This window comes from Lygodium microphyllum, chromosome 1 (assembly GCF_053477565.2).
Source record: "Lygodium microphyllum isolate KBCC chromosome 1, Lygodium_microphyllum_v1.1.10, whole genome shotgun sequence".
NCBI lineage: Eukaryota > Viridiplantae > Streptophyta > Polypodiopsida > Schizaeales > Lygodiaceae > Lygodium > Lygodium microphyllum.
The window spans coordinates 197,896,185-197,914,184 of record NC_141135.1 but is presented as its reverse complement, the minus strand read 5'-3'; the positions used below and the strand labels follow the sequence as shown (position 1 = coordinate 197,914,184).

The 18,000-nt window shown below is 36.1% G+C and overlaps 1 protein-coding gene across 2 annotated transcripts in view; it reads left to right on the top strand.

Moving 5' to 3' along the window:
* Positions 1-3,536, top strand: part of LOC148042138 (putative pentatricopeptide repeat-containing protein At3g01580) — a 34,613-nt gene extending 31,077 nt beyond the window's left edge. The window contains exon 3 of one of the 2 annotated variants that reach the window (XM_087685601.1): positions 2,658-3,536. The gene's annotated coding sequence lies outside the window, so the exon portion shown is untranslated. Of the gene's footprint in view, positions 1-2,084 lie in introns of both variants that reach the window. The other variant, XM_087685599.1, reaches the window with a different exon arrangement.
* Positions 3,537-18,000: the final 14,464 nt, after the last annotated feature.

Genomic DNA, 18,000 nt, shown 5'->3' with positions numbered 1-18,000 from the left:
CTTATTATATTGTGCCCCAAAACAAACAAATTCTAACAATCCACCGAAGCATCGTTATATTTGGAGTCGAACAGCTAGTAATCATGCCAAGCAAAGGCAAGCAATCTGTTTCCACAACAACTGAAGCACCAATAAAATACTCTTTATCACACTTCAGTGCAGTGACTACTCCCCATAACTCTCTTTTAATCAACTTTTATGGAAAGAGCACTATCGCCCCTTGATCTATGTGTAGTGCTCTATTGTCTGGTGCCTTCACAATAAGCTGATTCCCACCTGTATCCTCTAATCCTAGGAAGTCCCCTCTCTTGGCTTTGGTGTCTTAGCGATGTGAAAATTTGATGCTTTGCTTAGCATCTAATAAAGTGGTTAATCAAATATGCAAATGTGAGATGCACATGTGAATATGCAAGTTAGTTATTTCACAATGACGGGCCAAGGATCTCGAGAAGACAGTGAGTGCCAAAGCTAAAAGTTATAATAAGTTACCCTTGATAGGTACTATGTGGTACTTGGTGTCAGATTTTGGCCAATAAGATTTAATTAGCCATTAATATCAATGGTGACATTAGGAACTAGGAATTAATTGATTAATTAATGCCACTTCAAGGGCTAATAAATGCTAAGGAATACTTGGGTGACAAATTGGCCTAGCCAAGTTAATTGTTGGCTGGTACAATTGGGTGACAAATTGGCTTAGCCAATTTAATTGTTGGTTGGTACAATTGTTTTTCTGAGCAAGAATTAATGATTAAATTAAATTTTAGAATTAATATTCTATAAATTGATTTAATTGGGCTGAAAATTGCCGAAAAATGCAATTAGAAGGTTGCCACTTGGTAAAACTTACCCATACAAGTGAGGGAAAGGCTATTAGGGGCTGATGGAGCCTCATTCCAACACCGTGGAGGCTAGGAGAGGAGAGAGACCTGTTGCAATTTTCTAGCCCTTGGTGATTAGCTCAGCCATTGGAGGTTGTCAAAGAGCTGCCTCTAGTTGATTAAGAGGCCATTGGAGGTAGGTGATAGCTTGTCTAGACTATTTGGAGGGAGGTGACAGGAATTTTGGGGCTCACAAGAGCAAGTGATTGCATATGGGGCTCTTGTTGATGGTATTGATATGGTGAGCTGCCCTGCCTTCCAATACGACCCCAACTCACTTTTTGCCCAGCTCCCAGAGAGGAACACAATTATCAAGCAGCAGGACCTATGTCAGAGATATACATAATAACCTGGTTTGCATCCCTGATCCCTCTTACCACTGAGATGCAGTACTGCAGAGATCTTTTCATGAGCCTCACGGAGGGTGGATTCATCATCAGACCCTTGTACATGGATTGTTACATGCCACAGGCCATGCAAGTTGCCATAGGTCAGCTCAGAGTGGTTGGTATGGTGAGCTCTTAATTCTCTCTATAAATTCAGTTATTAAAATCCTAAACATGTGGACAGATTCGGAGATAGCTAAATATGTTTTAATATTCCATTCCAGTAGGTTGAACGTTGTCTTTATTTGCATAAGTCCAGGAAATTGTTGCAGTCCTTTATTCAGATCATGTTTATGGAAGTCTTCTGTGGTTATTTTATATTTGAAGCTGTGAAAATTTTAAATAGTGCTTGTGATGCTCTAAGGTTCCTCTGTGAATATATGGGGACTGTCGTGCTTCTTCTAGATCAAACCATTCTTCCAATACTGCTGTGTATAGTTTTGGTGGAGTTTTAAGTTGGAGGTGGCAACTCTGGTCAGTCTCAGGTGCATTGAGTTTCATAAGAATTAGTCTCTCAATGAATGTTTCTTCATAGTTTCAGACTGAAGAGCTCTTTGAAGGACAAGAAGAGAACATTCTTTGTTCTGTTAGTACCAGAACTACTGGAGAAAAGTAACTAGGTTTTGGTTCTTATTTTAAATAAATGGCTTTTGCTCCTAAACTTTAAATGAATGTTAATCAGAGTTAATCACAGGGTAAGATAGTATAGACATTCACTGTCCACAGGAGTATGTAAAAGTGGCTCAAAACTGTGCTCAGGGTATTTAGGTTCTCAGTTTTATAGTTTTCTGTTTTTTGCTGTGTGTTCCCAACATAGACCCTAGCTGTACCACTTTTGGGTTCTTGGCTGAAGACCTTTTTGGTCCTATGGGGCTGCATTTGCCCCTACAGTCTGGTCAAGGTGGCACAATTCAAGTTGTGCAGAGGTTGGGGATTGATTGATGCTAAACACCTCAGCCAGGACAGAAGTAGGTTAGATATGTGCTCAAGGAAGTCCTCAAAACATCGAGCAGCTACAGCATGGGTCCGAATGTGCGTAAATGAGGATATGTATTACTGATGCCATAACGTTTGTTGCACTGGATGCTGTCAGAGTGCAAAGAACAGAGCTGAAGGACCCGAAGATCTTATTGTCTCTAATGCTTTGGGTGTCTATTTTGGCAAAGAAATCTGGTAGCAGCCAATATCTGGCTCCATGGGAGCTAAAAAGAAGTTAGTTTAGCGAGTCCTAATGAGTACATAGTTGGTACTACTGGCTATTTGGAAGATGAAAGAGCAGTCATTCAGACTGGGCCTGAATGTGTTTGTCGCTGTTTGCGAATGTATATACAATTGCTGTGGAGAATGCATTTGTGCTGGGTGTGTTCTAAGTCAAACCTCGGATTAGCAGAAAGGAGATGGTTTCATGAACAACAAAGACTTGGCAAACGCACAAGTATCAGTGCTGGCTCTCTGGTTCTTACTCGGCTATGGCTGCAGCTCTCCAGTTCCAGCTTTGGCTTTGAAGCACGGACTTCAGCACTGGTGTAGGCATTAGCAGTCTGATCATGATAAAGGCTAAGCATGGTTCAGCTCAACCATGGCCACCTGTCTATTTGATGCATATAAGAGTCAAGATGATCCATCGTGTTCCAAGTGCGACTTCTGTAACCAATTATTCACCAGTGATACATGGCTGAGCATAAAGTGGAATGCATATATCATGGTTACTATTCCTTTGCCATGACCTTTTACTCGTGCTCTTCATGCATCCCTGACGCTACAAGTACTCCAAATGGCCCTATGCAACTGTCTGAAGGCTTTCATCAATGCTTGGAATGGAAAACCATGTTTTGGGTTGTGGTGGTAAATGTTGATTTGTTTTCTCTGGAGTACAATAATCCACTGCTAGTTCACATGTTTTTTCTCAATCAAAGAAAAAAGACTTCATAAGAATAACAGATTCTTCTGTCTGACTGTGGACTAGTCACACACAATCCTGTGCCTCTATGAAATGCTGCCAAGAGTTTTAATGAAAGAGGAAAGTTACGATGGCAATGGCAGAATAAAACACAGGCCTGATGACAACTACTGCCACTAGAATGTGACACAATGGCAATTTCCCAAGCCTTAAACATGCAAAATGCAAACATAGGTATGCTGCCTAGCTTGTTAGGGTCTTTGCTTGAGGTATTAGGGCATTTGCTGATACAGGTAGCAAGGGAAGCATTGGAATCTATCATTTTCTTCCAATGTCTTTCATCTTTTATGCTGTTAGAGAATTCAACAGCTTCGCACATACAAAGAAAATCCTCTTTTATTCCAAACAATTCGCCAGTTATCTCATAATTTATATAGTTGATGAACTAAATGTAGTTTTCTTTGCTATCTCATTCTTGTCAACAAATATTGGGTATTTTCTGGAAGTATTTCCTGCCTTAGTGTTCAAGCAAGCGTGTGCACACACAACTATCATGCAATTGCCTTGTGATTTAAAACATAGAGAAACCATACATAAAACTCATGGTTAAAAGAGTATCTAATATGAAATCGGTGTTCTTCTTGAAATACTAGCTTTAGAAGGTGAAAGTATATCATTGGCTTTCTTAGCAATTTCTTGTGTGCACAATGATAGGAGTTCCTTTCACTTTCACAACCTTTGGGCATGCCAAAACATATTCTTTCAACAAATCTTTGAGGGTTCTGGGGAATAGAGTTGGTTGCTTTGCAAGTTAAGGATCTAGTAAGGGTTCCTCCAAAAATCCATACCAACTATCTTGCAGTTCCAATCTTGACCCCCTTATCTTTTGTTTGAGTTGCATATGCAACATAAAACCAAGCAGCCTAATGTGTAAGAGGCATATATAAGTGATTAGAAGAGGATTTTTTGGCTGCATACAACCACCAAAACAAGTCTCTCAATCTATTTATAATCCTTTGGACGAGTTTTTTTGGTCTTTGATTGAGCTGTTCTTTTTCCAATTCTGAGCAAATAAATGAAGAAAATGTTATTGCATGTTCATCCCACATTGTAGGTGTGTCAACTTCTTATAAATCTTAAATTTAACCATAGCTAGCAAAGTATACAAGCTTAGGAACGCTCATCAAGGGGTTTCACAAACCACCTCATTCATTGGGAGGGATTGTTATTACTTCCACAACTTGAAATGGGTCATCCATTGGATCAAGACTAGACCTTTTCAATGAAATGAGTAAATAAGAGGTAGTTGAATATTATTTTGCATTAATGAGAAATTGGGATTTGGGAAATTATGAGACTATTATACAATGACCCCTAAAAGTATAGAGTATAATATAATGTTATGTTTGTAAAAACAATGATTACCGTATTGGATTAAGAAGATAATTAATGAAAAAACTTTCATATGTAAATAAATTAATATTTTTTGTGTATGAAAGATATTCCCCATATAAAAGCAAACACATGAATTGTAGCTCTCATATCTAATCAATTGTTGAGAGATTAATACGATAAATGTAAATGAAGAATAATCATTAAATAATTTGTAATTTATGAATGTAAATTAAACTTTGCATTGTAATGGTTTGTAAGCTTAATTTAACAACTTGAGATAAAAAAATAATAAAATGACTCATGCAAAGCAAAATAAATATAAAATAATATCATTTAATTGAATGAAAACTTTAATTAAGTTATTAATATGAACACCAATAGCAAATGGAGGTAGCTACACTTTATGAATGTATTTTTCACACAGACATTTAGGGATAAGAAAAACGATATTAACAACTTTACTTGATGAATAAAAACTTGATGGATCAATTCATCAAGTAGATTTGATTAGAAGTGGGAAAAATTTTAGAGAATAGTCATAACTTTAAAGTATACTTGTAAGTATAAACTTGCTTGGGAAGAGGCAAAAACTTGAGAAGATAGATAATATTGTTAATTCTCTAGATGAAACTATTCTTCAAGTAGACATGTGAAGTAGGTAAACTTGAAAAAATAATGCAAGTTTTCAAGCATAGATTTGCTTAGGAACAAGTAACAGAATGAAAATGATAAATAATAATTTAAAAATTTAAATACAAATATTTTTAAATGAAACCATATTTTAAATATGTATAGATTTGACATTCAAAAACTTAAAATATTTACTATAGCTTTACTTCATAAGCGTACAATTTTTAAAAAGTATATGGAGAAAGTTAAGAGCATAGTAATATCTTAGGTAATTTATTGTTAAGTGTACATTGAAGAGATGTGTTAATAGCTTACTAACTTAAAAAATAAAAATAGTGCATTTATTAAACTTTACTATGATGATCATCACATATATCTTTGTTTGTTTTAGTATTATAGTTTTAGTTTTATTTAAGACAAAACTAGTCTTCACATGTGAATATATTGTGCACGTTAACAAACAAGCTTGCAAATAAGCAAAGACCAAGATTACAAGTTAAGGTTACTAAGGTCTCAAAATGACAAGATGTAGACTTGAGTAAAATATATAAGGAAGCTATATTGAGGCCATACTAAGTCGCAAATGGAGTGTAATTTTTGGGTATGAAATTAAAGGCAGAGCTTTACACATTAAAAAACATTTATTGGTAATTCAAGGAAGTGTAGTTTCTTGCACAAATATACCAACAAATGGAAAGGTCTCATTTTTAAAGTTTTGGAAAAATAATTAAAAAAAGGAAAAAATACCATGCGCTAACAATATTGAAGTAGTAGGATTTGCAAGTGTATCTAGAGTTTATGAGCTTGATGAGAAGGAAAATGTGGATCATATTTGTGGTTTGTCCCATCTTGCAGATGCCTCAACACAATGTACTTCTAAGGTAAGTGGTGTTAGGAGTTTTCGTGCAAGATAGTTCACATCATGAAGGATTGAGAATGACTTCTAAAAAGCAAAACAATTAGACAATGCATCTAAAGTGGACACAAGTATTTGTAGCATGTGGCATTCCTTTTAGTCTCATTTGAGACCCCATATTTCAAGACATCTTAATGTTAAATAGCTGAAGTTGGCTTCACATTGTTAGACTATAATAAAATGCGCACACATAACTTGGATAGGATTAAAACAAAGTTGGAGATGTATCTAAAATGCCAAGTATTTGATTTTGCTATTGTAAAGCTATCATCTCGAGTCTTTTTAATGTATAGGTAGTAATTGGTCTCACTTCTAGTATACCCCTGAGACTATAGGTAAAGGCATCAAACCTATGATACCATTCATTGGAAGCTTGTTTCAAACCATATAAGCTCTTATGTAGCTTATACACTAATTGTTCATTGTCTAATTTAAACCACTTAAGCTCTGATATAGATATAGATTATACATTAACTACTTCTTGCTTGCCATACCAAACCATTGAATCTACTCCATGTAAATATCCTCATGCAAGTTTCCATGCAAAAAATTATTCTTTACATCCATTTGAACCAACTCCATATCCTCTCTAGCAACCAAAGCAAGTATTATATAAAAGGTGGCCATCTTGACTACTAGTGATAAGATCTCATCAAAGTCAATCCACTTCTCTTGTTTAGATCCCTTGGCTACATTAATCTTGCCTCAAACTTGGGCAATGCATTAGATGGAAATATCTTTAGCTTGTAGATTCACTTACATGGCAATATATGTTTTTCTTAAGGTAAAAAGACTAACTTCCATGTAGCATTCGTTTTTCTTAAGGTAAAAAGACTAACTTCCATGTAGCATTCTTTTTCAATGAATTCATATCTAATTGCATAATTATTTGCCACTTATGACTGTCATCCCTAGTCATAGCATTATGATAGCAAGAAGGCTCACTGCAATCTGTGACTATGACATAGTCTAGAGATTGAGCGCATCTATCAAGTAGTCTAGAAACCCTTGTAGACCTACATAAAACTGGCTTGACAAGAGCCGCTAGCTATCCTACTTGTCTATTCTTACATAGCAATATATGTTTTCCCTAAGGTAAAAATACCAACTCCCATGTATCATTCTTTTTTAAGGAATTCATCTCTAGTTGCATAGTCCTTTGCCACTTATGACTATTGTCCCTAGTCATAGCATTAGGATAACAAGAAGGCTCACTGCAATCTATGAATGTGACATAGTGTAGAGATAGAGCATATATATCAAGTAGTCTAGAAACCCTTGTAGACCTACATAAAGCTGGCTTAACAAGAGTTGCTGGCTATCCTACTTGTCTATTCTATAAGACATGAGGCTGTTCACCATCTCATGGCACTCCCACCTCAACATTTTTTGGAGGTTCATGATAATGTGAAACATGCTATACATTATGCTCATGTGTGAGCTACCTATCCTCTTGAAATACTATTATATGGATCTCATTGTTTTAATGGGTTGTACATTTTATTGTCTTTGAAAATGATGTCATAACTATGTACTATCTTCTATGATTCAAGATTCCACAAGTGATAATCCATTTCACCTAACTCTTCATAGTTAATAAAGATACATTCCTTGGACTTAGGATCAAGCTTACTCCATTTATCTCTAGGTATATGCATAAATCCCTCGTAGTCAAAAATATGAAAATGATAATAACTAGGTCTCTTGCTAAACCATAACTCCTTTGCTATCTTGCTATTCAATGGCTTGCTATGAGACTTGTCGAGCAAATGCACTAGTGTCTTCATAACTTCAGCCTAAAATCCATTAGTGAGAATAGCATTAGATAATACACTATGAACCCTTTCTTGAATAGTCACGTTCATCTTCTTAGCCACCATTTTGAGATGGATTCTCAAGAGCTATCAACTCTCTTTTGATATCACAACTTGCACAAAAGTTTATAAAAGTATGTGAGGTATACTCTCCACCATTATCAATCCTTAAGCACTTAAGCTTCTTGCCTAATTGATTCTTTGCAAAAGCCAATAAATCTTGAAATGCATCCAAATGCATCACTCTTTATGCAAAGAGGATAAGCCCAAACCTTGTGGCATCAATTATAAAAGTGAGAGTAAGATGCTTCATAAAATGAAATTCAATCACTATGAACCAAATCAAGTCATTTTGATCTTCAACTTTCACTACCTCTTTTATGTGACATTTTAGTTTACCTTCTAAAGAGACAATGCTTACAGAAACCAAGATTAGAAAGAAATTAGACAAGGAAGATAGTTTAAACAACACAAATCTATCATTCTAGCGATTGATGTATACCCCAAATAGTGATGCCATAAAGAAACATATATTGTTTAGTGATAGCTACAACATGATCTTTAACACAAGAAATATGAAAATGATAAAAGTACTAGGTTTTAGCCCTTTGGATACAACAAAGGGTCCCTTGCAAATCTTCCACATAGGATTACCAAAGGTCACTCTATAACCATAATCATCAAGCTGTCATGTATTGGTCAAACTTTTTGTCAAGCTTGAAACATGCTGTACATTATTATGCAAGACAAAAGAATATCTATGTGAAGATAAAGATGAGGTAGAATTGGATTAAGAACAAGATGGCATTGAAAATGCAGATTGGTATCTATATTTGTTGAAGAATAAATCATTTTAAAATTCAAATACTCATCTTTTTTTTTTGCTACTTTTTCGTGCTTGACCTTTTTTGCATATTGAAATGGTAATGTCAAGTATATTTGATCATAAAATGAGAGGATCTCTATGTGTACAATTATAATGCAAGTAATATGTATATATGACTAGATGACTCAAAGAACATGTTTGATTTCAAACTATTGGATTGTAAAATACATGATTACAATACATGTACTCTATATATGGTTGCAATACTATTGATCCCTACACAATTGGATGCAAACTTTTTCGTGTGAAAATGTTCTAATCAATTATTACTATTAGATAGATCGACCTTGTTGATATTTGAAGGGCTTACTTCAATATTTACATTTTTTGGACGTGATATATGTGAGCTCTCCAAAAACATGCTCAAGTTTTTAGCTATCATTACATTGTTTTTTGTTTTCTCCACTCGACTGGGCTCAAGCTCTTCCAACAATTGGGCCATATACTATCGAGCCTTGCCTATTTCTCCACATATTACATTGAATTCTTTAGTGAGGCTCTCCACTAGTTCTTTCAATGTGTCTCTCATTTTGGTTGCTCTTGTATCATTTTGATGGGCACTATTCACTTTACTACTCAATTCTCTCTTCTTGCTACAGTTCTACTACTAGCTCTTCAATCCTAGCATTGACGGGCTTCTTTATCCAATTCACTTTTCTTTTCAAAATTTCATGGACATGAATTTATTGGGAAAGATATAAAGGTAAATATTTATTGTGCTTTGATGAATTGCTTTAGAAGAACCGTTGTCAAACTCACATGTTGGTAGTCAAAGAACTTCAATGGGATAGTGTCTTTGCACGTGCTTGATTTGTAGAAAGTGCTTCGGACATAACTTTTTGACCTTCTTTAAAGCACAGAGAGGAAAATTTTCACATGCATTATTGTCTGAAAGTGTCCAATGAGTAGAAGGGTTTGACTCATCCAAACATTGTAAAGCTATTATCAACAATTCGCTACACTTCCATCGGGTCAATGTGGGCATGTGGGTTCACTATGGATTTGTCAAAGCACAATGATTAATGTTGAAGCTTAGCAAAAATCAATGTTCAAAGTACGATCAATATTAATACTATTTAATAAACTTCATGATTTAAAACACTAATACAAGCCATCATGGTCCTTTACATGGTGCAAGCACATTGCACCAATCTAAGATCTTTGTTATATCACCTTAGGATATATATTTTCTAATCTTAAATATGTTGATGTACAATCCATGCAACTTAACACTAAGCTATTAGTATCTTAATGGATATCTGACCCTAAACCCTAAACATGTTGATGTAGAATGCATGCAAACTAGCACCAATATATTACTAATAGTAAAAAAAAATTTCATTCCTAATCCTAAATGCATTGGTGTAGGATGCATGCAAAGTGACACCAAGGTGTTATACTATTTGTGTCATCATTTATATTATTTATATTTTTTCTTATTTTAAGTAATTAAATTATATTCAATTGTTTTAAAAAATTTACATTTAACTATTTTAAAAATAATTTTATCAAGTAGAAGTAGATTTACTTGTTCTACTGAGAACTATGGTATTGTGGAGCTAAAATTATGAATGTTCAATTTTTTCATGTGAATGAAGTTTTAGCAATATCGTATAACAACCTAGTTTGAATATACTTGTGTATGTGGAATATTGTGATAAGTGATCATCTCACACCAATGATTTAGAATCATATAAGTAGAGGGGGTATGCCATCCAAAATGGGGTTAAGCTTATGTCGTCAAATGTGGCACCTTTAATGATATTACCCATAAAACTATTTAAGATGAGAAATCTTGGCTAGAAGCATATGCTAATATGGCTTAAAAGTTGGTATTATTAAGATCTCACTCATGCCTTTAAATCCATATAATGGCCTTTACTTTGTAACATAATAATACTTGCAAATAATGTACCTTTTGACTCAAAATATCCCAATATTTGAAAATCTATCTTCTCTAGTTGATGTTGGTAGTGCTCATGAAAAACGTTTTTGCTAACAAATTGATGCAAGTTCTCAAAGGAGCCAATTTTCATTTAAGATGTGTGTTTAATGTTCATTTTATAACTACTGTACTAAGAAAAGAATCCTTATTTTAAGGCATAAAAAACTCTACCTTATATTTTAGAAATTGAGCTAACAAAAAATACTTAAATTTCTTTTTTTGTAATAATTCATTGGCACCCTTCACACTTTGTGTAGAAACTCAAACTCTTGTATCTCATGATTAAAGGTGTTATGGTCACAATAGCCACCTCTCTTCTATGATGGCAACAATTGTAGTGAAAACTAGGAACTTATAGATAAGAGAATACTATGCACAATAAGGGAAAGAGATAGATGCAATATAGAAATGGAGTGAATTGTAGTTGAACATTTCATTGCTAGTAGTTGTATATATACATGGTACATTAAATGAGGTAGGTGAGCTTCATCTCTAAATATCTGAGATATTTACAAGGTGGATATCTATGAGATCCTTTTGTCCACATACTGACTTATCCTTATCTTATCCAAACTTTTATCCTTAGCCCCAACTTTTTTATTTACATCCCCCCTCAAAAGGATTCCATAGGTATCTGTAGAGAAATAAAAGATTACATTCAATTCATCAATTTAGCTAGAATGTTTTCACATGATGGTACATATTGAAGGATGATATTGGAAATTTCAACTAATTCACGCAAAGTTTAATACTTAATTTTGGGCCTTGAATGACAGAGATTGATGCTTTATTGTCGGTGAAGATTGAAATTTGCTGAGGCTGATATCCAAAACTTATGTCTTCCAAGAGTTTCTTCATATAAATTATTTCCTAGGCAGCCATGTTGCATGCCACATATTCAGCTTCAGTAGTAGAAAGTGCTACACGGAGTGTTGCTGATTGGTGCTCCAAGAGATGGGACCTCCTGCTAGAGTAATAATAAAACCACTGAGAGATCTTCGGGTAGCAAGGTTACCACCCCAATTTGCATTGGATTATGCTTGTAAAAGAAAATCATTGATGTCTTTTGTAAGACAAATCCCCTCATTTGATGTTGCCTTTAGATATTGTAAGACCCATTTGAGCTGCTTCCAATGTTCATAAGTGGGTTGATGCATGGCTTTGGAGAGAATATGTCTTGCATAAGATAAATCTGTAAGGAGGATAAAGATAGCACAAGAGAGAATGTACTTTCGTAATGGAGGCCTTCAATTTCTTCGAAACCACGAGCTACAAGTCGAGCTTTGTACTTGTTGATGAAGCCATCTGGTTTGAGCTTTTTGCGAAGTACCCATTTGCAGCTTATTGCATATTCCCTATTGCATATTCCCCAGGAGGAAGGGGTATCAATTTCCAGGTGTTATTGTGAAGAAGAGCTTTGTATTCATCGGGCATTATATCTTGCCACCATTGAGAGGCTTTAGGACTTTGAAGTGCTTGAGTGACAGAAGGGAAAATTGGGGGTTCGGGAATAATGACTAGAGGCGAATCTCGAGCTTGTCCAAGGGCCATGTTAGCTTGAAGATGAAGGTCATGTAAGTTTTTGAAGTAAGGAGTTGATTGTGATTGTACCTCTTCAGTGTCGGAGTCGGAAGTACTGAATAGAGTAATGGGCATTGATGGAGAAGTTGGAGATGGAGGCCGTAGAGAGTGGTAACAATGAGAACAGTAGGGGAAGTATTGCTTGATGTTGAAGATATTGCTGTTATGTGAGTAGACCTTTGAAGTTTGTGTCCCCTGCAATGGAAGAGGATGGAGGTAAGTGTTGAGTGGAGGCATGGAGAGGATTAGAATCCTCTTGATGATATGGAGCTTGTGGGATTGAAGGATAAGAGGCTCACTGTTTATAAAGAGTTTTTGATTTGGATAGTGAGCTTGTATGCTGTGGAGAAGTGAGAGTATGGAGCTGAGTTGGAGGTTGTTGGAGTGGAGAGGGATTAAGCGAGTTGTCAGACTGTGTTGTTTGTTGCAACTCCTGATGGATTGCAGGTGCTAGTTGCTGCGTGGCGTGAAGTGAAGGCGCCGTTTGGACTCATCTAGCCATGTCAGATGGCGTGATTTGCCCTGTGTGATGAGTCATCACATTTAGTTCTTTTGGATTTTGGGCTAAGGTGTTATTTGATTCATTAAGGATAGTACCTTTTGGAGTTGAGGGTTTTTCATAAGAACCAACTAACCTTGGACCTCTAGAATGAGATAAGGATAATGATAATGATGAAGAGCCGGAATGGAGAGAACTAGAAATAGGGGATTTTGTAGAAGATATGGTGGGCCCTGCTTGAGTTGAGCCATGTCTAATGTCGGAAATTCGTTATCATAGGGAACAATGGGATAAAGTGTGAGAGATTGAGGTTGTGTGGTGTTTGTTGGAAGAAGATTAATTTCATGAAAGATGGCACTTCGGCTATAAATAAAAACCTTGTTGTTGGGATCATAAAATCGATAGGCTTTGTGACCATGTGGCTCATCATATCCTATAAAAATTGATTGTGTGGCTCTGGAAGAGAATTTGGATTTGTGATTCGGATTGACAAGAAAGGTAGTGCATCGAAAAACTTTTAGATGTGATAAGTCAGGAGGGTGACCAAACCACAATCCGTAAGGAGTATTATTGTTTAGAGAGTTTGAGTACAACCTGTTTTGAAGATATGTTGCTGTAGCAATTGCTTCCTCCCAATCTTCTTTTCCCAGACGAGCTAGTGATAGCATGGCTCTTGCAGCATTGAGTAGTGTACAATTCTTGCGTCTGGCAACTCCATTTTGATGTGGATGATGTGGTATGGTAAGCTCATGTTGAATGCCAAAAGCCTTGCAATAATCTTCAAACTCATTTGAAGTATATTCTCCTCCATTGTCTGTAATGAAAGAGACCTAACTAGCCTAACTAAGGAAGAGAAGAGAGAGAAGGATTGCAGGAGAGGAAGAAGAGGAGAGAGAAAGATAGGGAGAAGAGAGAGAAATAGAGGAAAGGGAGAAAGAAGAAGAAGAAGAAGAAGAAGAAGAAGAAGAAGAAGCCATGAAAGCTTGTGAAGGTGAAAAAGAGAGATTCTTGATAATTCTGTGATGCCTCAGAATACTCTCTTACACCTTATATATCGTCAATGTGACTGGTATGTTCTCATGCCATGTTCCCGTGTTCCCTGCTGATTACATTGTCTGAACGAAGAGCTTTGAGTCGTAACTCATGCTTATTTTCAATTGTTGCCTTATATTCTTGGAACTTGGAGAAGACTTGTGACTTCTTTGTGAGAAAATATACAATAGTGTATCTTGAATAATCATCAATAATCACCACAAAGTATTTTGCACCAGTGAGAGATATAGGATTTATTGGACCACAAATGTTGGAGTGTACTAATTGAAGTGGTTGAGTTGTAATGGGAGTAAGATTTGGGATAAGGAAGATTTGTGGCTTTTCTGAGAGCACAAGCTTGACAAAATGGAAGTTGAGATAGAGAAGGTGGAATGCCACAAACAAGTTTCTTGTGAATAAGTTGTTGGAGAACATTTTGAGAGGCATGACCAAGCCTAGAGTGCCATAGGAGTGTGTTTTGTGGTGTACTTGTGAGTGAAGTGGAGTTAGCTAAAGCATTTGATGAAGGTTGTAGAAGTGAATACCCAAGTGTATAAAGCCAACCTAGTTTGGGGCAAGTAAGTTTGAGAGAAGGTGAGAGTAGTTATAAGATGCATTGGTCTTTGTAGAACTGAGTAGTGAGAGAGGATTGAGAAGTGAGCTCATTGATACTTAATAGATTTTTCTTGAGATTGGGAACATAATAGACTTTATGTACCTTGATTATGTGATTGGAGGGAAGCTCCACTTGAATGGTGCCGTAGCCTTGAGCTTGTTGAATGTTGTTGTCCCCCATGGCAACATTGAGTGGAGCGGAGATCTCTTTGAAGTCAACTAACCATTCCTTGTAAAAAGTCATATGATGAGTAGCTCTAGAATCTAGAAACCATGTATATTCTTCTTTGGAGTTTGAGAAAGGTGCCCAAACACTTGTGGCTAGGCTGATGATAGTTTTTGGTTGCTCTTCTATGTCATAACTGCCGATGCTAACAAAGTGAGCTTGACCTTTTGATTGATATTTGTTGAATCTATTTTTTTGACGACAATCCTTTTCAAAATGACCTTGTCTTTTGCAAGCATTACATATGAAATGATAATGAGGGTTTCTTGTTAAGGATAGGGGTTGAGAATGCTAGTAAGAGTTGGGCTTATGTTGAGGATTACCAAGAATCCCTTTGAAGTTAGACCGAGAAGAAAACTTGGGCTTTTGTTAAAAGTGTTGAGCTCTTTTGTGAAGATGTTTTGGGTTGTAAGCAGTTATAGCTAGAGCCTTGGATTCTTGATTTGAAGAAGTAGAAAGAGTATCTCCCATGACTTGCTCTTTCTTGATTCTATTAAATCAATGGGGCTAAAGCTTGAGTTTATCAGTGGAGGTTTGAGTAGTAATAAAGGCTCTCTAAGATAGTGGAAAGGAAGAGAGGAGAAACATGGCTTGTAATTCTTCTGAGATGACTAAACCAGATATTATGGTTTCATCTAGCAAGGATCCTCATGCATAGTGGCAGTAATATTTTTCTAAACATGGTCATTTGATAAACAATATCTGTGTGTTCATATGTATTGTTGAAGAATTCGGTATTGTTCTTACTAGTTGTACTTATCAATCTCCACAATGGACAAGCATTTCCATTCTCGCAGCTGCATCTCTTTGCATCCAATATTCCTTGTCTGCTCCTTGTTCAGGGCAGTCTTCCTTGCCATTGATAATATTCCATAGGTTTGCTTGAGATAGGTAAAGTTCCATCCTTAGCTTCCACACTTGATAGTTGCTTCCATTGAGTTTGTTGATCTTGTTATGTCGGTTGTAGGAGGTAGTGGCAATGACGAGAGCCAGTGGAAGAATGAGAGTAAAGGAGGACGAGTAGTTTGTGAATTTGAGGAGAATATGATAAGCTAGAAAGATAGGACCTAGTGCTCTGATACCATGTAGTGAAAACCAGGAACTTGTAGATCAGAAGTTGTATTGACGTAAACCCAACATCAGCCATTTGAAAGTCTTTAGTTGCATTGCATATGTACACAGTTGAGATGAGATGAGAAGGAAGTTGGATCCTAAAGCACATAAGTGATTGTTCATTAGCTATGCATAAGAGCGGAAAGTGTATAAATGCTTTGATCCATCTACATAGGAAATGGTAATAATTAGAGATGTTATCTTTGATGAGTTGGCATTGTGCTATGGCTCACCTATTGTTATTCCACATGATATACCTTCAAATCATGTATCTATTGATATTTCGCATCAGAGTACTACTATGTTTAGCCCTATAGGTGATGTATCTCTGAGTGTTTCACCTTGGACTAGTAGGTTGCATAGTCATATATCACCATCCACTAAAAGCACTATGCCAATGAGGGAGAGAAATGAAGCAAAAGGAAAAGGCAAATAGAAAGTTCTTGATGATTCTCTTGGAATTTTTAGGCATACTAGATATGTGCTACCTCATGAAAGAGGGGAATCGAGCAGTCCACCATAGTTGAGACGATCACAAAGGGTGAGATACCCTTTCGACATGTTGACATACAATGGATTTTTAGAAAAGCATTATGCATAAATGACAAAGGTCATGGAATACAAAGAGTCTGCTACATTTAGTGAAGCTGTCTCATGGACAAGAATTGGTGTAAAGCAATGGATGAGGAGATGAATGCATTGTAGCTAAAAATTAGACTTAAGAATCGGTTGCATTGTTGCCTAACAGTAAGGAGTCAATTGACTGTAAATGGGTTTACAAAGTTAAGTGCAAGTTTGATTGTAGCATTGAAAGATATAAAGTCATATTAGTTGCAAAAGGCTATTCACAATAGTATGCTTTGGATTATGAAGAGACATTTAGCCATGTTGTCAAAATGGCAACTATCAAGATAATGACTGCACTGGTTGCAACAAAGGGCTAGAAATTATAGCAAATGGATGTTAAGAATGAATTTCTGAATGGAGACTTAGCACAAAAAATATTCATGGATTAGCCAAAAGGGTAGATGCATCCTCAAAATTTGAAATATGTTTGCAAGTTGAAAAAAGTACTCTATGGGCTGAAACAACCTTCTAGAGCCTGTCATGCACGGATTAGTACTTACTTGTAGGGTCTTGGATTTGCAATTGGCATAGCTGGTCATAGTCTATTTACAAAGAAAGCAGATGCAGGACTTGTGGTATTAGTCATCTATGTAGATGACTTGATCATTATAGAAAATAATGGTATTGGGATACATGATGTTATGACCATGCTAAAAATTGAATTTGATATAAAGGATTTGGGAGAACTAAAGTTCTTTCTTGGTATTGAGGTTGTAAATTTAGCTAATGGACTATGGATGATGCAAAGAAAGTATGCACTTGAGATGTGGAAGAAATATGGTATGACAGATTACAAACCCTTGGATAATCCATTGGATCAGAATATTAAGTTGGATATGAATACTAAAGCTAAAATTTTAGGTATTACTATGTATATACAGATGGTATGAAGTCTCATCTACCTTACCATCACTAGGCATGATCTCAATCACTATGTTGGACTTATCAATCAACTCATGCAGAAGCCTAGAAAACCTCACTTGGATACATTAAGAAGAATTATGCATTATGTTAAGGCTATAATAGACTATGGACTCTTCTATGAGAGTGGTAAGCACCTAAAACTTATGGGATATACCAATGATGCAAATTGGGCAGGTTGTCCATATGATAGATGGTCTACTAGTGGGTATGCATTCAGCCTTGGCAGTGGAATGATTAGCTAGAGCAACAAGAAGCAACCAACAGTTGCACTCTCTAGTACTCAGGTAGAGTATAAAGGTGCCACACTAGCAGCCTATGAGATTGCTTGGTTGGTGAAGTTATTGATAGATTTCGATATGCAAGTAGATGCTCCAGTCACCTTGTATTGTGACAATATGAATCATTGATGCTTTCTAGTAGTCACTAATGCTAGTGGATCAGGAATAGGAGCTGTCCTCGCGGTCCTCATGCAAGATTCACATCCCATAGCCTATTCTAATTGCAAACTTAAACCTTCTAAATTGAAGTATTCCACCTATGATAAAGAATTGTTAGCTATAGTTCAAGCCTTACGTCAATGAAAACACGACCTGATGGAAACACGAACTGACCAACAAAGTATCATATTAG